General features: G+C 39.9%; 1 long non-coding RNA gene across 1 annotated transcript in view; it reads right to left on the reverse strand.

Moving 5' to 3' along the window:
- Positions 1–2665: 2665 nt before the first annotated feature.
- The window catches only part of LOC142203662 (uncharacterized), a 28212-nt gene continuing 6578 nt past the window's right edge, over positions 2666–24299 (reverse strand). The window contains exon 3 of the long non-coding RNA XR_012716119.1: positions 2666–2738. This is a non-coding gene — a long non-coding RNA (uncharacterized LOC142203662). The remainder of the gene's footprint in view (positions 2739–24299) is intronic.

Consider the following 24299-nt stretch of genomic DNA (forward strand, 5'->3'; position numbering starts at 1 on the left):
GTCAGTTTTGCTCAACTACACATCTGATGCACACTCGGCACTGCTACATCAGATGTAGCAATCTGATGTAGCAGAGCCGAGGGTGCACTAGAACCCCTGTGCAAACTCAGTTCACGCTAATAGAATGCATTGGCCAGCGCTGATTGGCCAATGCATTCTATTAGCCCGATGAAGTAGAGCTGAATGTGTGTGCTAAGCACACACATTCAGCACTGCTTCATCACGCCAATACAATGCATTAGCCAGTGCTGATTGGCCAGAGTACGGAATTCGGCCAATCAGCGCTGGCTCTGCTGGAGGAGGCGGAGTCTAAGGTCGGCCCTGAATGGAGACTGGTGTGGAGCGATCTTAGACTCCGCCTCCTCCAGCAGAGCCAGCGCTGATTGGCCGAATTCCGTACTCTGGCCAATCAGCGCTGGCCAATGCATTCTATTAGCCCGATGAAGTAGAGCTGAATGTGTGTGCTTAGCACACACATTCAGCTCTACTTCATCGGGCTAATAGAATGCATTGGCCAATCAGCGCTGGCCAATGCATTCTATTAGCTTGATGAAGCAGAGTGTGCACAAGGGTTCAAGCGCACCCTCGGCTCTGATGTAGCAGAGCCGAGGGTGCACAAGGGTTCAAGTGCACCCTCGGCTCTCCTACATCAGAGCCGAGGGTGCGCTTGAACCCTTGTGCAGCCTCAGCTCTGCTACATCAGAGCCGAGGGTGCGCTTGAACCCTTGTGCACACTCTGCTTCATCAAGCTAATAGAATGCATTGGCCAGCACTGATTGGCCAGAGTACGGAATTCGGCCAATCAGCGCTGGCCAATGCATCCCTATGGGAAAAAGTTTATCTCACAAAAATCACAATTACACACCCGATAGAGCCCCAAAAAGTTATTTTTAATAACATTCCCCCCTAAATAAAGGTAATCCCTAGCTATCCCTGCCTGTACAGCTATCCCTGTCTCATAGTCACAAAGTTCACATTCTCATATGACCCGGATTTGAAATCCACTATTCGTCTAAAATGGAGGTCACCTGATTTCGGCAGCCAATGACTTTTTCCAATTTTTTTCAATGCCCCCAGTGTCGTAGTTCCTGTCCCACCTCCCCTGCGCTGTTATTGGTGCAAAAAAGGCGCCAGGAAAGGTGGGAGGGGAATCGAATTTTGGCGCACTTTACCACGCGGTGTTCGATTCGATTCGAACATGGCGAACACCCTGATATCCGATCGAACATGTGTTCGATAGAACACTGTTCGCTCATCTCTAGTTATTACCAAATAAAGTGACACATGTCAGTTTTGAAAAATCGAGCTTGGTCAAGAAGTCAAAAAGTGGCATCGGCGGGAAGGGGTTAAAACCAATAGGTTGTTGGACTGCAAATAATAAGTAAGGGCTCGTTCACATCTGCGCCCGGTCTCCATTCTGCAGGTTTCTGTTTCCTGCACAAAACAGAGGCAGGAGACGGAAACCTGCAGGACTCTTTCAAACCCATTCATTTGAATGGGTTTGAAAGATGTCCGGCCGTGAGTGGCAGCGAGCGTTTTATGCTCTCTACCGCAAAACTGTTTTTTTTAAATTGGACATAGAGTCGGACATGCAGTACTCTGTGTCCGGTTTAAAAAAACTGGTTTCGCGGCAGAGAGCATAAAACGCTCACCGTTGCTCACGGCCGTACCCGATCTGACAGGTTTCCGTCTTCTACATGCAGAAGACAGAAACCACAGAATGGAGACCCGTTGAACTGTTCTACACATTGGTCGCTATAGCATTCACATTAGGCTGGTATTTCATGTTCTGTGTTGTTCACTTGGAAGTTTAGTTGTGCTAGACAACTGTGGCCTGCTATTTTAACCCATCCATTTACAAGACATTACTAAATAAGGCACTACTTAGCCTACAATGTTTGTTTGGGGAAAAAACATATTTGATAAATGGCGCTGTTTCAATGCAAGTTTGATGCAGAATATGTCAACAGCCCAGAGAATTAAATTTCAATTAATGTTTAAAAAAAAGTTGCCACTTGGATAGACAAGTAGACGAATACTATCAACACCATGAGGAGGATTGAAATTTCAATTAAATTAAAAATTAAAAAAAATGTCAATTGGACATATAGTCATAAAGTATTGGCATGTTATCAGCACCTGGACAAAATTAAGAATATATCTGAAAAGAAATTGGTAGCTGGAAACTGAAAAAAAAGTTAGAAAACTTGTATGTAGTCCAGCTAATGTCACCACAACTTGCTGGACTAGGACATTAAGCACAGCAGAGGGCCAAGTTGAGGACTTGAAAACATGATCTCTCCACCCCCTTGACTTGAACGACCTCATTTGCATAGGGAATAAAAGGTGTTTTTCAAAAGAATGAGATGCCCTGTGAGATACTGAAGGTCAGTCTGAAGGAATAAATCGAGATTATAGGTTCTCTTTATTTCTAATTTTTCAGATTTTTACAAATTAGGCAGATTTCTCCATAAAACCAGAGCTTGATGCCACAAGATTAAGCAATTTCCGAACTGCTGTGGAAATTTGAGTTTACCATATCACAATAATAAAAATTAGACAAACTGGTAATTTTAAACAAATGGCTTTGATATATCATGTTACATATTGCTCGGACTCCAGTGGATATGTCCTTGAGGAAGGATGCAGAAAAATGATTAATCCCTTAATTGGGTTTATTTGTCTTCTCTCTGTGGAGCAATAGACATCTCATTTTCATCTGCATTTGATTGTAGTCTCTGTCACACAAAGACAAAGATTTTAATAAGCGATATTGATGAAAGATGGAGATGTGTAATCATTTAAATGAACTATTTATGTGCCGTTGTATTGTGCTTCTTTGTTAGAGTCGAGACACAAACAAAAACATCACATTTCCAAAGGATAATTTTGTCTTGTGTGTGGAAAAAGCAAGAAGATCATTTGTGCAGCTTCACATTTCATTACATCCCCAAAATAAAAGAATTGGTAGGAGGAGATGTGCGCTCCCATTTTCTTTAACATGAAAATGACTTGTTTTACTCAGTAAACACAACTGTCATTTTATGAGATGACAAAACTTAATAACTTCTACAGGAACATAACTGAGAAATTCACAAAGGTGACAAAAAAATCAATCACCTTTTTTTTTCCACACTAGGATAAGTTTATAGAAAATAAATATGTAAAAAAAATATAATAGAAAGAAATAAAATTATTAACTAAGGCTGGGTTCACATCTGCATCGGAGATTGTTGGAGACTCTGTCACAGAAACCATCGAAAGGACTTTTCTCTACACTGGATTCACATTTGAAACAAATCCCATAATAGTCAATCTGGCCCACCAGTGTCCATGTGTAATGGCTGAAACAGCGGTCCGATTCTCCATTTTTTGGAAGTTGCAAACAATGAAAAGCAAGATGCAAGTATGAACCTAGCAAAAATAGACTTTTTGTAGACTCCACCTTTTGAGGTATTTTCAAGCAGTTATATTTAATTTTTCATAGATGACTATAATGCTAGGAGTCTGAGTCCCAGCTCGGGGTTTGGTCCAGGAAATATGGTTGATATCTACCGATGTGACACAGGCTTTAGGGTGTTGCAAGTAGAGCTATTATCTAATATAGTTATTAAAGTGACTGCATGGAATTATAAAAAAGGGCCTGTTGTTCAGGGGCAAAGAGGCAATCAAATGAGGTATGTCATTTAGCTATTACTTGGTGACAGGCCTTCTTTAAAGAAGACTTTCCTGCGTCTTCATGCGTATGCAGTTGTATATACCACTAGTAAACCGATTCAGCACACTGTTGGCTTTTCCATTATGTATCCTGGAACTGGGGATATAAGTACCATCGGTGTCATGGCTGGCCGGTAAGGAATATCCCCCTGACAATACAAGGTTATGATAAAGTACAGTCAGAGGGGTCGTTCCTCACAGAGATGACACTAGACTGTCAGGAACGCGCTTCTGACAGAGGGGAGATATTAGTGCCAAAAATAAGGGCATTGATATCTCCAGCCAGGGGCACATAATGGAAAAGCTGGCTGTGCACTGAATTCAGCATGCTGTTGACTTTCTAGCGGTATATCAAACCGCATATGCATGAGGACATGAAAGATCCTCTCTAAGTGACTTTCAGCTATACATTTTGTTGCTGTACTAAAAATAATATACCAGAATATGCCTTAAAAATCAAAAAAGCCAAAAAGCAGTAAAGATTTTCTCACTCTCTAGTGTGACCAACCACTTGTTGAATGCGCATAATTTAATATTACTTTCCAGTAGTCACATCTTCTTTGTGATTTTTGATGCGCTCATCTAATATGTACGGGGCACCTTTAATTTAAAATAGGAGTTATCCTTAAGTAAAGAATGGTAAACAAGCTACAAATAATATACCCAGTGATCAAATCACTCCACCGCCATATTACAGGTGAAGTAATAAAAATATACAATAAATAACATTATAAGTAGAGATGAGCGAAGAGTAAAATGTTCGATATTCGATATTCGTTTCGAGTAGCCGCTCAACATTCAACTACTCGAATCGAATATCGAATCCTATTATAGTCTATGGGGGGAAAATGCTTGTTTCAGGGGTAGGCAACATTCGATCAAATTACACTTACCAAGTCCACGAGTGAGGGTCGGGCTAGAAGTCTTCTCCATGCAGTGTCCCCGCGGCATCTTCCGGCTCAGAATTCACTCTGCCAGGCATCGGGCCTGGGCAGAGCTGACTGCGCATGCCCGCACTACAAGAAAATGTAGTGCGGGCATGCCCAGCCGGCTCTGCCCAGGCCCGATGCCTGGCAGAGTGAATTCAGAGCCGGAAGACGCCGCGGGGAAGCTGCACAGAGAAGACTTTTAAAGGTAGGAGAAGAACCAGCGTTGATTGGCCGACTGTATAGCATTCGGCCAATCAATGCTGGTTCTGCATCGAACTTTTCCATTCGAATAGCGAGTGGTACTCGATCAAGTACGAGTATTTCGAATACCGTAATATTCGATCGAATACCTACTCGATCGAATACTACTCGCTCATCTCTAATAAATAACATTATAACCCATTTCCTGCAGTACTTTTTGTCCCACTTATAATAATTACAGTTCTAAACATTTAGCTTTTATAGAATGCTCCAAACTGAGAATTTAGCGACAAATACTCCAAGGCCAGTATAATATCAGGCACTTTATAAAGAACATTCTTTCCATTTACAGGAGGACAGTCAGTAAGTGGAGTTTAGAAACTGATCTATAGATTGCCTTGGGCCTTATACTTCAAACTGAGTACAACCAAACGAAGAGAACCAGATGTTCAGATTTCATTTATTCACTTAGCTACTACTGACACTACACATACAGAGTAGAAAGCAAGTGATGTACTGCGTAGTCTCTGCAAAGCTGTCATTACTACAGTCAGGCCCATGGAAACCATTAGAAGTATATTATAAGCTTCTGTCATTGAAAGAGAAATCCGGAGTCTGAATTTAACACACAATGTTGTAATAAAAGGTCAGGGGATGGAGACGGAAATCCTGCAGATGACTTCTACTTTATTTACTGTACTTTGTTTAGAGGAACGTCTTGAAAAAAATGGTTTAGATTGAAAAAATGGAAGATAGAATTTAGGATATTCATTGCAATGTTTTTCAGTCTTTGTGTTTTACCTGTTCGCACTGGTTTTACCTTGTAGAGGAAGCATTGGTGGAAATAAACAGGATTTGTTAAACACCCTGTATAATATTTCTCTAAAGAGAGCTTGTCACAAGATGTGAAATTGCAGCATACTATACATTTGTGTTCATACAGAGATAATAGACAATAAGTGAATAGGATCACCCACTTGACAAACAAGCTCAGAATGAGAACAGATTTAGTGAATACATTACAAGCACACCCAGAGTGGTAATCTGCTCTGCCAGTCAATAAATGCCACTGACTATAAGTACTTAATGAACTGAAGTATGAATGATTAAAGATCTTTTACACGTGCATGATCTATACATATTTATGGGAAAATACAACATTGGTGGAGGTAGCTTCGATTGTAAATACTGTCGAACAATTGGAATTTGCTGCCACGTTTACTTATTGTGAAAAACAATCAATAAAGCTATACTTAAGTATGTCTGATGAAAAAAGACTTCAGTTATATGTCAAGACTGCTGCCAACCAAAAGCAGTGTCTGCTTCTCACTTCCTGTATTTCTCACTCTCCCTCCTGCTGAACGGGACACACAACACTTCTGCAGGTCAGATAATATGGAGCTTCTTATACAGAACAGACTCAGTGTTATCAATGTGTTTACATATAGAGATAACAGACTGGGTTTTATCAGCAAACTGCGATTAGCTGAAGCCGGTAAGAGCAGTGAGTGAAGTGACTTCTCCTATAGGATTGCGGTTATAGCAACATTGTGTAAACAATGGGAAGAATAAATTCATATACCAGGCAAACAAAGCAGCATTTCTAAAGCAACATATTTAGAAAAAGGCTTCAATTTACATAAGCTACCAGTATAGATAGGATCCTTGAAATGGGACAACCTCTTTAATTGTGATAAATAAAATTAAAAAATCTATAAAATAGTGCATTCCCTAACTGGGTAGATAATATTGACTGTTTGGTTTTACATTAATAAAGAAGTATATGAGCTGCTTGGAGATTCACAACTACAAACCCTTACTTCACAAGTTAAATTATTTGCAGGGGTTACACACAAATGCCACTATGCATTATCTTAAAACAGTAGGGAAACAAAGATCTATCAAGCCCCATATAGAAACACATATTTTGTCCAAAGTGAGCTATGCACACTAACACTAAAGCTTCCTTAGTATTTCTTCTCTCTTTCCCATTTCTCTGTATGCTTCACCTGTCCATATATCAAGAGGGGAAGATTTACAGCATCAGGGAGTGAGAAATAAATAAGAAAAAAATTATAAATTGCCCAGGGGTTACCCTCAACCCCTATGTACGGGGGTGCATTTTAATAAGAACAATAGAATTTCAAGGGGCAAAAAAATGCACCAAGTGACAAAGTGACAAAACAAAGGTTATAAGAGTCACAAATTAATTTTTGCAGTGTCAAAAAGATGACACCATTAGGCTAGAAAAAGTCCCTAAGTTCCAACGCATTTTCCAATATTAAGTTCATCATGGGACCATGAAGAGTTAGAGGGATAGTAATGACATTAGTTAACTGATCATATACCTAAAATAAAGTCAACATAAACTACCTTGTCAAATAATAATATAGAAGTGATAATGTGGACTTGATCCAAAGATACTGTTAGATTGTGCTGTAATATTTTTACACTTAAAGAAAACACCCAAAGGAAATATTTTCATTAAGGCCCAAAGGTTGGACTGATTTGGAAATGTATATCCATTTACACTCTTTCTGTAAGAGTAATCGATCCCAGTGTCCACCTCTCTTCAGTGGTGGTACTGTTTGGCTACCACAGAATCTAAAACACATGGGATTGTTCTCATATTTTTCAAGAGTATGTCTTTCCAGGGGTGTATCACATTTGTTGGTAATCATTGTAATGATCCCTCATGCATCTAATAAATTCAAGTTTTGTGTTCCCTATGTAGTCAAAAGGGCAACTACACTCGGCAACATAAATGACACCCCTGGTTTTACAAGTACAGAATTCTTTCAATGGGAACTCAATCTGTGTTGCTGAACATTTAATGGTTTTAGTTTTATTCATCTGATCATATGTAATGCATGTACCACAATGGAAGTTTCCCACTGGTTTTCAGTCCAACTATGTTGGTTCTTTGGGAATTTCTACAAAGTGACAATTCACAAAGTGGTCCTTCAAGTTACGACCCCTCCTATAAGTGATCTTTGGGGTATTCGGGATAATCTTATTAAGATCTTGAACTTTTTGTAGAGTCCACCAGTATCTATGGAAGATATTCAAAACATTTGTGTGTTGCATATCATAGGTGCCAATAATTCTAACATATTTCTGAATCAGATGATACTGGTTTTCTTTTAGGATGTAACAAAGTTCTACGATCACTATTAATGGCTGTGTGGAAGGCCTCTTTAAGGGGAGCTACAGGATAACCCCTATTAATAAACCAGGTGCACAGATTATCTGATTTCTTTTTAAAAACAGTTGCTCATGAGCAATTTCTTCTGAGGCCGGGTTCACACGGAGTTACGTGCCGCGAGATTTGGCACGTAGACGCCGCGTGACCCTTTGCGTGCCGTACACGCTCCCATTCATTTCAATGGGAGCGGGGAGCGTATGCGCCGCGCTAGTTTGCGGCCGTGAATAAATGCACGGCCGCAAACTAGCGCGGCGCATACGCTCCCCGCTCCCATTGAAATGAATGGGAGCGTGTACGGCACGCAAAGGGTCACGCGGCGTCTACGTGCCAAATCTCGCGGCACGTAACTCCGTGTGAACCCGGCCTTAGGCGAAGATACTGCCCTTTTGGTATTCCCAGATTAAGGGGTAACGGATGAGCGCTCTACCATTTCAACAAACTTTAAGTCAAGGTTTTCTTCCTGAACACTTGAGTTTGTATCGTGTTATCTGTGTATTTTGTAATCAAAACATCCAAAAAAGGAAGATTATTATAACTCCACTCAGATGTAAAATGTAAATCAAGATCATTATGATTCAAGGTGCCTACAAATTCTGTGAATGATTCCCCAAAACCCCCCACAGGACAAAGATGTCATCAATGTACCTCAGCCAGAGGCAGATGTTACCTTGCCATTGGCTGAGGCCATCAGATGCTACCATATTAGCATCCCACCAGCCCAGGAGCAAGTTGGCATAGCTTGGGGAACATGCGCTTCCCATAGCTGTGCCCCTGAGCTGGTAGAAGAACTGGCAGTTAAAGACAAAGTAATTCCGCAAAATATCCAAAACAAAGGAGTTGTGTGGTTCAAGTCTGATATCCCTCATCCTGAGGTAATACTGTATTGCATATAAGCCCAGATAATGGTGAATGGAAGTATACAAGGCCACCACATCAATGGAGGCCAAAATCATACCATCATCCATGGTGACTCTATCCAATCGTCTCAATAAATCTGAGGTATCCCTCGTATAAGATGGCAGAGATACAACCAAAGGTTAAAGGATACAATCTATATAAATTCCCAAATCCTAGTTAAACTCCTCTATCCAAACACTATAGGTCTTCCTTTTAATGGATGTAGTCCCTTGTATATCTTGGATGGGGAGTAAACTCTTGCAACTACTAGATAGAGTGGGAATCAAAAATCATATTTTATTTTGCTAATAATCTCTGCCTCTAAATCTGTTGAGAGGATGATTTTTAATTCTTGTTGGAAGGTCAGCGTGGGGTCTCTTCCATTCTTCGGCCCTAATCCAGAGCGGAATGCCGTGACTGGATGCCGGTGCACTGCAATCTTTCTCAGCAGCTTAATGTATTTCTCTTCTGGAAGTCAAATTATCCTTACAAGAACGTTACCTCTCTATTTTATCCTAGTACATAAACATCTATGCAGATCTATTTATCATGCCCGAAAATAGATGGGGTGCAGGCTCAGAACTCAGCAGGACTCATTATGCAAACACAATTGTTTAAAACTGTACGCTTTGGGCTGTTTGATGTTATATTCTAGCATTTTCATTGTTCATATAAAAGCAATTGTCAAATCTTGTTATACCTGAACACTTGACTTATAAAGATGCAACTTTATTCTTTAAATAACACTGTAACATGTAAGTTTTAGAATTATCATCAAATTACATTTATGATTTCATATGAATAACCACCAATGGCTATATTTTGGATCCTTAGTTATACCTATTCCTTATTTATTATTGTTTATATAGCTCCAACATATTCTGCAGAGCTTTACAGAAAGAGCAATTACTCACTGTACCAAGCAGAGCTCACAATTAGGGTTGAGAGATCGAGATCAGAAAAGATCAGATCCCGATCGTCGATCGAGTAAATTTCATGATCGTGATCGGGATCTGATCCCGCCTAAAAAAGATCGGGAATGGAATTCCGATCCCGATCGCTCAACTGACTTACCTGCACAGAACCGCTGCCACTCCCCGGAGCTCCGGGCCGTTGTTCTCTCCTCTCTCTCTTCGCACACTGGCAGAGCGCTGTGCACACCCCCACCTCCCTAGGTTAGTGTTACTGCTGGGAGTAGGTGGGGCTTTTTATGGCTTTGGAGAGTGTGGGCGGGTACAGGGAGGGGAGACGTGAGTGATGCACTCACATCTCCCTGCCCTGTACCCACCCACAGTCTCCTAAGCCACAACTAGCCCCGCCTTCTCCCAGCATCAGTCACACTAAGCTAGGGAGGCGGGGGCGCGCGCAGCGCTCTTTCAGCGTGCAAAGAGAGAGAGGAGAGGAGAGAACAACGTCCCGCAGCTCCGGGGAACGGTGTACACATCGGGAGAGGAGGAAGCAGCAGTTCTGTGCAGGTAAGTGGGGGGGACTAAGTAGACGGCGGATTTTTTAATCACTACACAGCGTGGAGGCTTCCATTTTTGGACTCCACGCTGTGTAGTGAACAGGATCGTTTTTAAAATCCGATCTTTGATCATTAAAAAAAAAATCTGAAACCTGAAATCTCAAGATCGGCTCAACCCTATTCACAATCTAAACTCCTTATCAGCATGTCCTTGGAGTGTGGGAGGAAATGGAGTACCCAGAAGAAACACACATTCTGCTCATGAAATACTTCTACTCCTCATTTCTTTTTTTTCCCTCAAAGCTGCGGCCTAGGGGTCGAGATGCGGCCCGTTCCTCTGTTATGGCTTCTTACCAGCTGTCGCCCTTTCCCTGTTGCAAACATCCCTGCTTAGCAGGGGTTAACTTCCAAGCAGCAACTGGGCATGGTTGGTTGTGTGACTGACAAGGTTGTTAGCCAATGTGCGCCCGGCGTGGGTGGCTGGGCTGGTTTGTTGGTACCGGCCTTTCCCTATTTACGGAGGCAGGTGGCTCAGCCTGCCACCCTAGCCTCTTTCTAGAGCCTCATTTGTATTGTAGTGTGCAGGTTCCTGTGCTGCTGCTTTGTAGTTGGCAATACTTATAATTGCCCCTTAGTTAGAATCTCACTATTAGTTCTCTGGCAGCAAGCTGCCTTGTTTTTAGATTTGCACTGGAAGCGCACACTTTATGTTGGTTTGTGTCTAGCTCAGAGGTTCTGACTAGACTTTATTTCTTTAGTGGCTGCTCTGAGCTGTGCAGGCTGTCTCTGTGAGGTTAACAGAGACATCCAGATGGTGGAGTAGCCTGGCAATGACGCTCACTGTCAGGCTTCATTCACACCAGCGTAGCTCTGCAGCTCAGCCCATTTGGGCTCCGCAAGTTATTATTTATTATTTTTTTTAAGTAAACGTGCAGATAATAACAGTATGTTCTGTAACTTTGTAAGCTCTCGGAAATACTAATTTATTCTAAATATTATTTTAACTTTTTGGCTTTGTTAACCAAGGCGATCAGGCATCAGATCTCATAGATCAGTGATGACGAACCTTTTAGAGACCGATTGCCCACTGTAATCCAAAACCTACTAATTTATCAAAGTGCAAACATGGCAAGTTAACCTTATTACTGTGTGTATCCACATAGGACATGCAAAATACGGTTATGTGGAAGGGGCTTTACAGAGTTTTCAATTATACAAAACAACTTTATACTGAAAGGTAATAGTTTGCATTTGGTACTTTTAAATAATTAATGTTCACTATTTACATTGCACAGGATCTGTTTTATAGTGACCTTGAAATGTTATTACAGCCTGTACTAATATCACATATCTGCTGTAAAACAGATACTGTGTGATATAAATGATGAGGGGTCCACACACAGTGTAATCTGCTCCACAGTGACCCCCCACACAGTACAATCTGCTCCACAGTGATCCACACACAGTACAATCTGTTCCACAGATGGGGGATCGCAAAGAGGGATCTGAGTGCCACCTCTGGCGCGCGTGCCATAGGTTCGCCACCAGTCATAGACCCATAAATCTGTTTATAAATGTTTAAAATGGGTCCTAATAGATTTCATTGCCCTCAATGTGAGGCATCAATCTTTTCTTTTTATTGAATAGAATAGCGTAGTATAGTATAATAAACCATATCAGAACAGAACTAAAGCTAAAGGCTGACACAATAAATTCCAAAATGTCAATAGGAGTGTTGATGGAGTGTTCATCCATGTAATATTCTAAAAATGGAGGGAATAGATCAGCAATAGCAAATCTTTAGTCGATTCATGATTTTATTGTCTATCAGTTTATGTGAGGCCCTCTACAAAACAAAAAAACTGCTTGTGATGTCCAGGTACATATTGTTTGTGTATGATTTATAGCCTGCCTTTCTACTTTCCCCCTTATCATGTTGTAATGATAGAGCCGGAGGTGGCTGGATTGTTAGAAGCAACTATGCATATCTGGTCCTGGAAATCATTCCATTTATAGAAGCATTAGATGTGTAACAAAACAGCCTATAAGGTATCTTTCTGGTTTCTAACAGCAGGTTGCCTTATGTATTCAACATCAGCATTTAAGTTCACTGCTGCTGAACTGAATTCATATCAGTAGAAATTTCTATCAAGCAGTGGGGAATGCAGGTCATTTTCCAATGCTGTCTTGCCGAGTTATCATCAGAAATGTTTCTAAATCGAGCAAAGTATTAAAAGGTTGTGCAGAATAATTCATTGCATATTTTCAGATACTCTGGCTGTTGCTTTACTCGTATAATGACTACTAAAAACTATTTAGTTATAATTAAACCGCTTGGCTGATTATTTCTCTTTCTTAATGTTTTCTGCGCTGTTGGATAGAATGCTTTACCTATAATATTTCTCTCAGCATTTTTATCGGTTTTTAAATGTTGAGTAGTTACACAAAACTTGCTGTCATGAATAATTATTTTGTTATGCTTCTGCCATTACAGCTGTCGGAACTCATTGTAGAGGATTCTATATTTAAAGGGTTGTCCAGTCTAATGGGTCCATATACACAGTATGACAGAATCAGGGCTCGTTCACATCTGCGCCTGGTCTCTGCTCATACAGGTTTCTGTTTCCTGCACAAAACAGAGCAGGAGATGGAAAGCTGCAGGACTCTTTCAAATGAATTGGTTTGAAAGATGTCCGGCCGTGAGCGCTGGTGAGCGTTTTATGCTCTCCGCCGCTAAACCATTTTTTTTAAAACTGGAAACAGAGTTGGACATGCAGTACTCTGTGTCCAGTTTAAAAAAACCGGTTTTGCAGCAGAGAGCATAAAACAATTGCCAGCACTCATGGCTGGACCCGGTCTGACAGAATGCATGCAGAAGACGGAAACCTGAAAACGGAGTCCGGGCGCTAGTGTGAACCCAGCGTCAGACTACTGCATACTGTGGTATTGTGATTCCATGTGTCACCATATTAGGAAGTAGTAGGAAACGCAACAATACAGCGTTCCCTTGGGTAGTAATGTTAGGGGACTCCCACCACCAAGCCAAGTACAGAGTGGCGGTCATACTGTATATCCAGGCACAAGACTGTATGCTCAATTTATAATCCAGACGGACCACAGTTCTTGCTTGTTTGGCTACTTGGAGCTCCACCACAAGCCATAGGCAAAGTAAATCAGGACCAGAGAGAAGACTGGCTGAAGTGGGATCGCTCCCTTTTAAGCTTGTTTTCTCTCCAGTCCAGATTTACTGTTTCTAGGAAAAGGTACCTACACAATATGGCAGCTGGTCAATTATTATTTTTTCTCTTTTAAAATCCATATTCCTCCATTAGTACTGTATGGCTATATAGGTTATATGAACTTTCAAAAAGCATTCCACTACTCAGACACTTGAAAAAGTACCAGACATGGTTGTTCAATGCTAATGAAGGGCTGGAAAGAGGAAATGACACTTTGTGGGGGGGGGTGTTAGTAATACGAACACATGCCCACAATGCAAAAATCACCCATAGGTCTGTCAGTCTAGCCCATACACAGCAAGTAATTGGGCATCTCTTTTGCACTTTCTTCAATTGTCCACAAGAAAATTGCACTGGAGGGGCACACAGTGGCTCAGTGGTTAGCACTGCAGCCTGGCATCGCTGGTGTTCAAATCCCGCAAAGGGCAAAAAACCATCTGCAAGGAGTTTGTATGTTCTCCCCGTGTTTGCATGGATATCCATCCCATATTCCAAAAAGACATACTGATAGGGGAAAAAATGTACACTGTGAGCCCTATGTCGGGCTCACAATCTACATTTAAAAAAAAAAAAAAATTGCGCTTGGGCATGTGCAGTAGTGCTCAGAAGGTAGCGTTACTGCGCATGCCCAAGATTTCAAAGTGCAGGATCGAGACTACAGGAAATGGAGGCAGTTACGCCTACAGAGGAGGAGGGCATCACAGCAGCACAAGCAAAGGAGGGGGTGTTACAAAGGTATGATGCAGGGTGGTGCACAACAGCTTGGGGAACGCCAAGGGTGCATGGAGAGGCTCATTTGCATATTGGTTTTACCGAAATGTATAAAAAAAGGGGTGTCTTTTCAAAATCTAGTAGCAGCGCCTGAATAGCCATTTTAAAGGCTATTCAGGCATTCAGATTAAGCCATCAATATTGTAAACCCGGAAAACTTCCCTAAAAGAGGAGAGCAAGTACCATATTTAATATCATGACATTTCTGCCCACATATGACTTCATGTGGACATGTTCATTGGATCATAAAGCAAATACTCTTTGAAAGCCGATGGCTGGTCAGGTAATGGAGGGGGTGTACATCTCACTCAGACTGCTCAGGTGGGTGAGATGAGAAAACTCCAGAAAGAACGTTTCTCAGCAGATATCTGTTGTCTGCTGAGGATTATTTCAGAGTTCCGATTTTTAGGAATGGCAGGTAGATTGGTAGTGGGACCTGTCATTCCACTCCCCTCCAGTCCACACTTTGGGGATGTTCCAGCAGCGACTCAGCAGCAGAGGGTCTGCTCATCAAGGGAGGCTTAAGAAGCCAGGTCCAGCAGCAGACTGGGGCAGAGCTTGGCTGGAGAGCCAAAGAAAGAGATCATATTTTTGGAGCTGTGTCCTGAATGATTCTACTGGCTTTTGATTTCTGTTATTGTAGGTGAGGTAACCTATTCTATGTTTAGTTAGAGCCTAGTCCGGCAGGTATTTATTATTGTAATGTTTCCTTTTGTTGCTGCACTACCTTTTTGAGTGAAAATAAACTCTACCTTTGTTTTGGACTAAAGAAACTGGACTTGTGTGTCTATGCCACCCCACCTAGCAACCCCAGACCCTGACATCTTTTATGATACTACAGCAGAGGAGTATGGCTGGTACTATGTGAGAATTTTGTCAGGGATAAAATGTGGGTTTGGGCCATAGATAGGAGTGTAACCTGAAAATCCTGAGCTCATGAAAACTGCATTTTACAAAGTCCCCCAATTACCCTGAATTATTTATAATAATAGAAAATACAAAAATATTCAGCTCACCAATCCATATCGAAATTCATCTGGGAGACCAGAACACGGACGGACTTGTACCGGATATATAGAACAGCAACAAAAAAGTTCGGCTCACCAGAAGAACAAATTTCAATTCCGAAGTTATATTAAAATCTTTACAAATATTTATTCAATATTCATGATAAAAGTGTGAAGTAGTCCCAAAGCAACAGCCTACGCGTTTCCTTACTCATGGCATAAAATTCAGTAACAACAATCACAATTTAAAAGCAACACCGGACACAACACTCCTCCCACTACATTAATCCCTTACGTTAAATAGAAATACGCACATTAAAACTTATATAACATATCATCATCACATATATATATATATATATATATATATACTTCGGATTTAATAAATACAATCAGAATTAAATAGCACACATATCTGAAAATTAATAACTCACCTATTCAAAACAGTGTAGATACATCCTTCATCATAAACAGGTTTCTACATCGAAACGATCATGATATATTACCCAGGATCAACGGAAGGAACTAGAACTAAACCTCCCAAGTATACCGGAAGTAAAACACCAAGCCTACAATGAGAGCTAAACGGACTACATCTCCCACAATGCATAGTCAAGAACACCAATATATTGTAACATGTGTATATGTACAATACAGTAATGGTTATAGACTAACAGAACTACTCAAGCTTGCAAGAAAATCGGAGTTATATTACAACTTGCTAACCTATAGATGGTAAAACAAGGTTAACGTGTAAACCAACCATAGAAATAAAACCAACTTGTAAAAGTTTGGCATATATATACTGTTAATAAATAAAGGAGAGGTCTGATCTTATATTTAGACCTCCCGGATTACGCGTACCTAGACGCATGATCCAGAAGGCCTCACGTGGTGAGGCAGAGGGGTCTTTGGACCTCCTTCAAATACTAGGATCTAGTGGTAACTGCTAGATCTATAGCCTTGTACTGTAGTTATACTCCTGGCCATAAGAGTAGATGTGGCAGGATATGTGAACTAACTACAAAGTACAGTAAATGCTACAAGGACTTTTCAGTCCATAGTTTTACAATATAAATATGGATTAAGGGTATTGTGGGGAAGCTAGCTCCACAGCAGCAATGGTGCAGACTCAACCAGTCAGAGACGGGGACACAAAATCTGCAGCAAACAGGTTCATTTAGAAAAAACAGGAAAATAAATAAACCTTCACTTCAAGCACAAAATGACCAAAATAAAATACAGCCTTAATTTCAGGCAAAAACAAAATAAAAACCTGCTTGTCTGAGCAACTAACTAAACATGTAATGTACTGTCACTCAGTTTCCAGGGGTGGGTGCTCAGTAAAGGCTTTTCACTGCCATGATCAATAGAAAAAGACACCCTACCTGTGTCACCACTATGCATCCGTCATACTGAAGAAGGTCACTTAGACCAAAACGTCTAGAATATGACATTTTGGATGCAATAAAGCACGATTCTTTTTGAATATACTTTGGAGTACCAGAATTTCTTTTTCAACTAACTAAATGTTAATGTTAACCTAACTATATGTGTGACTTATTACCAGCCACATGAACAAAACAAGCACAACTTTGTCTCACCAGACTCAGGGTTACAGGACAGAACCGCACATCTCCTTTCACTCCATGGATCTCCTTGGAGTGCAGAATCTGCAGACCAGCAATGAGCCAAGGACTCACACCTGGAGCTGACACAAAAGGAACAAAATAAAATACAGCCTTAACTACAGGCAAAAGAATATGAAACAAAATCCTGCTTCTCTGAGCACTAACTAGACAATAAGTATTAATGGTACAGGTGGCTTACTGCCAGCGACACGAGTAAACAAAAAGAGCGCAATACAGTCTTACCAGATTCACAGTGTCAGGACAGACCCAGGCACTTCTTCTCGCTCCCAGGATATGTCCTGAAGTGTAGGCTCTGCAGTCTTTTATGGCCCAGTAATGAGCATAGGACCCACATCTGGGCTGAAGTCTATTTATGACCCACACTGGACCACACATATGTCAGAAACCTGGGGGAGATATACCATGACTCCAGCACTCTGCCTGTCACCTTCTCACAGTATACAAGGGTACATTAATGAGAAAAGTTATTTTTCAACTAATACTTCTAAATTATGTATATATTTGTGCATGTACATATATACTGTATATAGAGAAAGAGAAAGAAACAGGATGATTTTTCTACAAAGAATCTGTTTGGAGGATACAGAAAGCCATCTATTGTTCTGCTACATTCCATTTGTGTTAAATCAACTAGGTATATATGTGATAAATGAAGTCTGCACTGCTGGGCAAAGAATTTCTATTAACTACATATTACGGATAAAAACAAAGTGGTAGAGCCAAGGTCTGGCCGTCTCAGGTAAAGCAAGCTGCCATGCATTTCACCTTTACAATCCATGTCCATCAGGCATCGGTACGGTTGTACTAAACACAGAATGGCATTTAAACAGTAGTGGGTATAGTTCATTAAGGTAAAAGATCCAAATTACAATTGATTGTCCATGAATGTAAAGGTTAAGGCAAAGTGTTATTTAGTCAGAGGTGCTCTTTATTTCGAAAGATAAATTAGATTGTACAAGATTAATCTAACTCATTAAACCTGAAAAAACACTGAAAATACATTTCTGATTTACCAAATTTCTAGATATTAATTTTCTTTCTGTATTAATAATAAATAAAACGGATGGGCTTAAGACCGCAGTGCCCAACAGTAACAAGAAAGCAACTTTGATCAGGCCCTTGGAAGGAGTAAGACTACATTCACACAACAGCAAAAAATTTTAAAATGGTTCCATAAATTTACTGCATGTGAATGGGGGCTATTCGCATGACAATTTTTCTGACGTTCAATTTTAATGCACCATCAAAAAAATAGTTTTTCCGTTTTCATGGATCCCTCAATACACTCAAATGTATGACGTCATGTGAATCGAGTTTAAGGGGTATTGAAGAAAAATTGCTTTAACCCTTTACAGATACAGCCAGTTTTCATCTTAAAGACATAGTGATTTTTTTTTTCTATTGTTGCATTCCAGAAGCCATAACTTTTACATTTTTTTGTGGATGTGTCCAGGACTGGCTCCAGGTTTGTGTGGGCCACTGGATTGACGGAACCAAAGTGGGCCCCTTTTGGAGCAACTCATGCACACCTCAACAAAAATAAAACACCAAAATGTGTTTCTTTTTGCCAACGCAGACCTACTGGAGTGGACTGTAATACAAGTAGATAGAACCCGTTCAGACGTCAGAAAGTAAAGGGAAATTTTAGGCTGAAATCTTAATTTTCAATCCTTTAACTGTACAAAAGGTTCCATTCTTTTCAGGACACCTGAAAAGCATCTAAATATTCTCTATACTGCGATAGCTGTTACCTATTGGCAAAAATGCAAAAGGGTATGCCATATTTGCATTGAATATTTATTCAAAATGGTAAATATTCAGATACTTTTTATGTATAGTAATACGCTATTGAATAATATCCAAATAGATATAATAGGACATAAATTTGTTTATAGTGTAGGTCAATGACAGATGTACAGTGTGCAGTTATATAGCATATGCAGTTGGCTTTTCTCGGAAAGTAGAAAAAAAAAACATTTCTTAGCTATATATTTATAAATGTGCTGTAAAACTAGGTTCACACTAGCGTCTGGGTCCCCATGTTGTTTGGATCTACATGGGGTCCCAAAAGACAGATAGTCTGTCCACTTAAAAAGCAGTTACCATAGAGTATAATAAGATCTTCTGGGTTTCCACTGGTTTTACACTGAAGTCAGCAGGACTTTTCTCTCCACTGATTTTAGGCGGAACCTGCAGCAGTGTCTTTTATGTATGTGAACCTAGCTTCAAGGCTGAGGCCCCACATTGCACAAAAAAAACGGATTACAAAAAGGTTGAAAAAAAAAATCCAATGGATTTTTTTTTTTTTTTGCAACCTTTTTGTAATCCATTTTTTGCTTTCAACAGTATGTTGTGCTACGTTTTTGTGTCATTCAAAAAAAATGGACAACAATGGATCTGCTTTCTTTTTCACATTGATGTCTATGGAAACAGATGGCCATCTGTTTGCATCGTTTGCCTATTTTTTTAATCAGTTTTTTTTTTTTTGTTGCAAAAACTAGATCTGAATGGACACTTAGGTTGGGTTCACACCTGTGCCCAGTCTCCGCTTTGTGGGTTTCCGTCTTCTGCCGACAGGAGACGGAAACCCGTCAGTAAGTCTCCGCCCGTGAGCGTTTTGTGGTCTCCACGGTGAAACCGATTTTTCTTAACCGGACACAGAGTCCTGCATGTCTGACTTTGTGTTCGGTTAAAGAAGAACAGTTTCGCACTTGAGACCAGAAGACGCTCACAGGCGCTAACAGGCGGACACTTTACAAATCCATTCAAATTAATGGGTTTGAAAAGTGACCGCCAGTTTCTGTCTCCTGTCCAGTTTCTCAGGCAGAAGATTGAAACCTGAAAGCGGAGACCGGGGCGCAGGTGTGAACCCGCCCTTAGTGTGTTTAATGTTCCAACATTTATCAAATGTGTTTTAACTCATGTAGTATATTTATCTACCTACAATGTATGCTGAGTAGAATATGTGGACCACACATGCCTATCGCTGCGCAACCATCTGGGTGAGTATTTATATGACATCTCCAGACCAGACAAAAGGAATTATTCTGGTTTATTTCACCATTTCTAGTGAACTTCATGCCCAGTTTGCAGTACAAACCACCGTGCGGACATGCCAAGATTTCCAAAACCGGCGCAGTTTTGGAAAATCGCAGCATGTCAATTATACCTACGGAAACCCCAGCAGTTTCCCCATAGGTATAATTGTAGCAGAAAGTCCACAAAGGAAAACTATGCAAACTTTCTGTTTAAATCACTGCAGGAAGAACCGCAATATGTTGCTGCCACGGTTTTTCTTGCAGCTCTTTATTGCTGCGGGACATCCTGTGCGGCCTTAGCATAAAACAGATTTATTTTTTTTTACACTTTTACAAATGACCTTATCTCACAAATTAATGTGTACCTGCATTTTGCATCCGCAAACTTAGGATATGCTATCTCCTAATAAAATGCTACAGTCAGAGCCATATATGAAAGGCTACACATACAATTATGTCGAGAAAGTCTATAGCCTATAAAAGGCACGTACTCATGAGACAGTTGTAAAAGTCATTGATAAGATTAGCAGTATCATTTGATCAATCCCACAGCTGCACTAACTAAAACGGACAAGAAACAAAATAATCATTGCGGTCCCTAACAACAAGGATTACTAACAGTATTTTCAGTGCCACCTGGCAAAAATCTTTCCGTTTCCCTAAAATATCACCTAAAATATCATGAAAACTGCACTTCAACTACAATTGAAAACTAAATGCAATCACTTCTGCTTGTTTCCGATAAAACCTCAAGTGGAATATCACAAGGCTGAATCTACTCATAAACATGGAACAATCACGCCATGCACAAGAAAAAGCACAAAGTTTACTTTATGTATATACTATCAGCTAATTCTGAAAAACTATACTGATACATATAGTGGATATCAAATAGATGATCTCATGAACCAACACGTTCTTGGCATTGGTAGTTAAAGTATGGCAGATGGATCATACTTCTGTATTCAGAAAGGCCATAAATGATAAGAAAAAGGTGCATGTGAACATATGAGCCATTGTCTCTCAATTTTGGCTTTCCTAAGGCCCAAGTAAAGATTTGCTGACATTTTGGGTCTTGAGGTCTCAGCAAATATTTTTGCATTGAAAAGGGGTCGGAGTCTTTAAAAAAAAAATTAAAAAAAATCAGTGCAACATATATGGCAATAAAATAAAAGATATACTCACCTCTCTCTGGTGCTCAGTCTTGCTGAAGACAACGGATGACATTCTGTTTGTGTCAGGTGATGGCTGTAGCGAATCACAAGCCTCAGTGACTAGAGATGAGCAAACTTCTAAAAATTAATTTATCTTTGGGTACAGATGGCTCAGGTCCCATATTAGTTTCTGATTGAACATATTCAGTACGACACTACCTTAAATTGGCTTAAGACATAGTGTAGAATACTCTTGGGGCTATTAGGAATCTATCCATCTCATTTGTAGCTCTTTAAAGCAAACACAGCCAAAGTTATGTCAAAGTGGAAGTGACAAGTATGTCTATGGAAAAACAGATGGTAAACAGTGGTTACCAAATCAGAGTTTAACCAAACACTGTGCTTAACACACTTTTGAAATGCCCCCAAAATTATTCTGTTTTGGGGGAAAAGCTATTTGCCTGTGGTTTGTTAGACACAAATGGTGGTTAAATTTTAAAAAGCAATAGTTTTTTTAGAACAATTAGCCCATTTGTATGATTTGTAAGTGCTACAGGCTTCTTGTTGTTTGGGAGACAAATTTGTGGCTGTGAGCCTAGTTGAAAGGTTATGAAGAATTGGTTTGGCTCCAAAAATTATCCCTTTATGAGAGCAGATATGACTTCAAAATGTTTTGTTTTGGGGTTTTTTATATGCCGACACTGTGGCATCAACAATGTTAAATAGTGGGATGTGGTGGACTAGGCTGCAGGACATGCCTGACTGATTAGTGGCAGTGGTGGTAGCTGTGGCCACATGAGTGGTTATGTGGCATGGAATGATATGATGGGCCAGGCAGTTGGACATGTCTGGCTAAGTGGTGGCATTGCTGGTAGCGGTTTAGGAATTTGCAGGCAACATAAGCAGTACAATGAATGGAACATAATACCAGTAAATAATTGCACCACTATTCAGAGGCATCCGTCGGAGGGGTGTGATCCATGATTCATTTTGGCAAAGGTTATTTTTATCACGTGCTGTGGACAGTTTCATCCTTCTATGCGATACAACGCCACTAGCACTACCAAACACCAGAGCAGGCTGTGATACTGAATATATCAGCAACAGAAAAACACTAAAACTAATATTTTTTTTAGATTAGCACACTTTGCCATGCTATGTCTTGGGTGAGCAGAGCAGAAAAAGATCACGTAGATTAGAGGTTTTTTTAGATTAGCGATTTCCACATGACTGTCTGCATGAGTGTATATATGAGTAACAAGAAAATTGCATAACAAACAAATATTTTTTTCAGATTAGCAGACTCCATCTAACTTTGCATTGGGTGCACAGAGCTAAAAAAAACTTCTATATAACAGTTTGTTTTTTCATTAGATTAGCGCAGGCTGTAAGATTGTATATTGTGTGAACAACAAAAAACTTTTAAAGAACAGATATTTTTTCAGATCAGTGAAGACAGAATTGGTTTTCAGAACAGCAGTTTCTATGTATTTATAAAGGAAAAAAAGTTGGAAGACTGTGTAAAATGTAAAGAACGCGATGATTTGGAAACCTCATGTAACCGTATATTGTTCACAATAATTTAACAAAAGTCATTTAAAACCTTAGAGCAACAACACATACCAAAAACCTTGGTACAGGGTAACAAAGGACTAGAAAAGTGGTATTAATGAAAAATAGCTGGAGGGTCAATTTTCAAGAAGGTTATATAACTGTGTATAAAAATAGCATGTTAGGGAGGCAGAATCCAATCTAAAACTTATGGAACCGTTTCAGAAAAAATGTTTCCTAATTTAAAATTGCAAAAACTTTGAATATCCTACCATCTCCAGTATGTAATATCATCAAAAGCTTCAGAGAACCTGAAGAAATCCATGTGCATAAGGGACAAGGACAACAGTCAATATTGGATGCTTATGGTCTACAGCCCTCAGGCAGCGCTGTATTAACAACAGGCATGAATTGGCAATGCAATCATTACATCGGCTACATCCAGAAATCACTGTGAACACAGTTTGCTGTGCAAACCATAAATGTAAGTTAAATTTGCAAAAAAGACATGGTTGAGTCACGATTCTTATGAGATGCACTGCTGCTATCCATTTCTAAGAGAATTAATTTTTTCCAATGAAATGGAAAAATCTTTCAAATAAAATAAGTATGGTTATGAGATCTTCATATCATTGCATACTTGTTTCCTTTACATTTTACACAGTGTTTTAACTTTTTTGGAATTGGTTTTGTACATAAAACACATGTATACCTCCCTATACCAATGTTTGCTGCCTATGCATATGTATATACCCCCTCCCATGAGTAACAAGCATTGGGAATGGGATAGTAAATAAATATATATATATATATATATATATATATATATATATATATATATATATATATATATATAGGCATAGTAGAAAATTGAAGGGTTTTATCTGGCAAGAGAGATACATCCCTAACCGACTATTAATGGTCCAGCTATTATTCCCTGTCTGTTCTGCCGACAGGTGTACGGTGATAAATAACTTACCTAAATTGGATTTTTTTGCAGATGAAATGCAATATTTTGCACATTACTATTAGTATACATATTACCTGTATGGCGGGATAGGGAACCTTCGGCTCTCCAGCTGCTGTGAAACTTCAACTCCCAACATGCTCCATTCACTTCCATGGGAGTTCCAAAAACAGCAGAGCCAATATGCATGCTGGGAGTTGTAGTCTTGCAACATCTGGAGAGCCGTACGTTCCCTACCCCTGCTGTATACTAATGGCTATTAAATTGAAAACCTTTGGTTTAATAGTTGTAAATATAAAAGTAAATTGCATAGTACTGATTAAAAATTGCATGCAGTTCTTCAGCAAAAAAAAAAAAAAAAAAAAAAAAAAAAAAAAAAAAAAGGGCCATGTAAATCCAGCCTGAGAAGTGTATGGGAAAGTAGTTTGTGTGACTATTGCTCCGCTGCTGTTTCTGGAGAATGTCTTCTACCATAAGAAATCTGTATCCTATAGTTAGGCGAGAGC

This window comes from Leptodactylus fuscus, chromosome 5 (assembly GCF_031893055.1).
Source record: "Leptodactylus fuscus isolate aLepFus1 chromosome 5, aLepFus1.hap2, whole genome shotgun sequence".
Lineage (NCBI taxonomy): Eukaryota > Metazoa > Chordata > Amphibia > Anura > Leptodactylidae > Leptodactylus > Leptodactylus fuscus.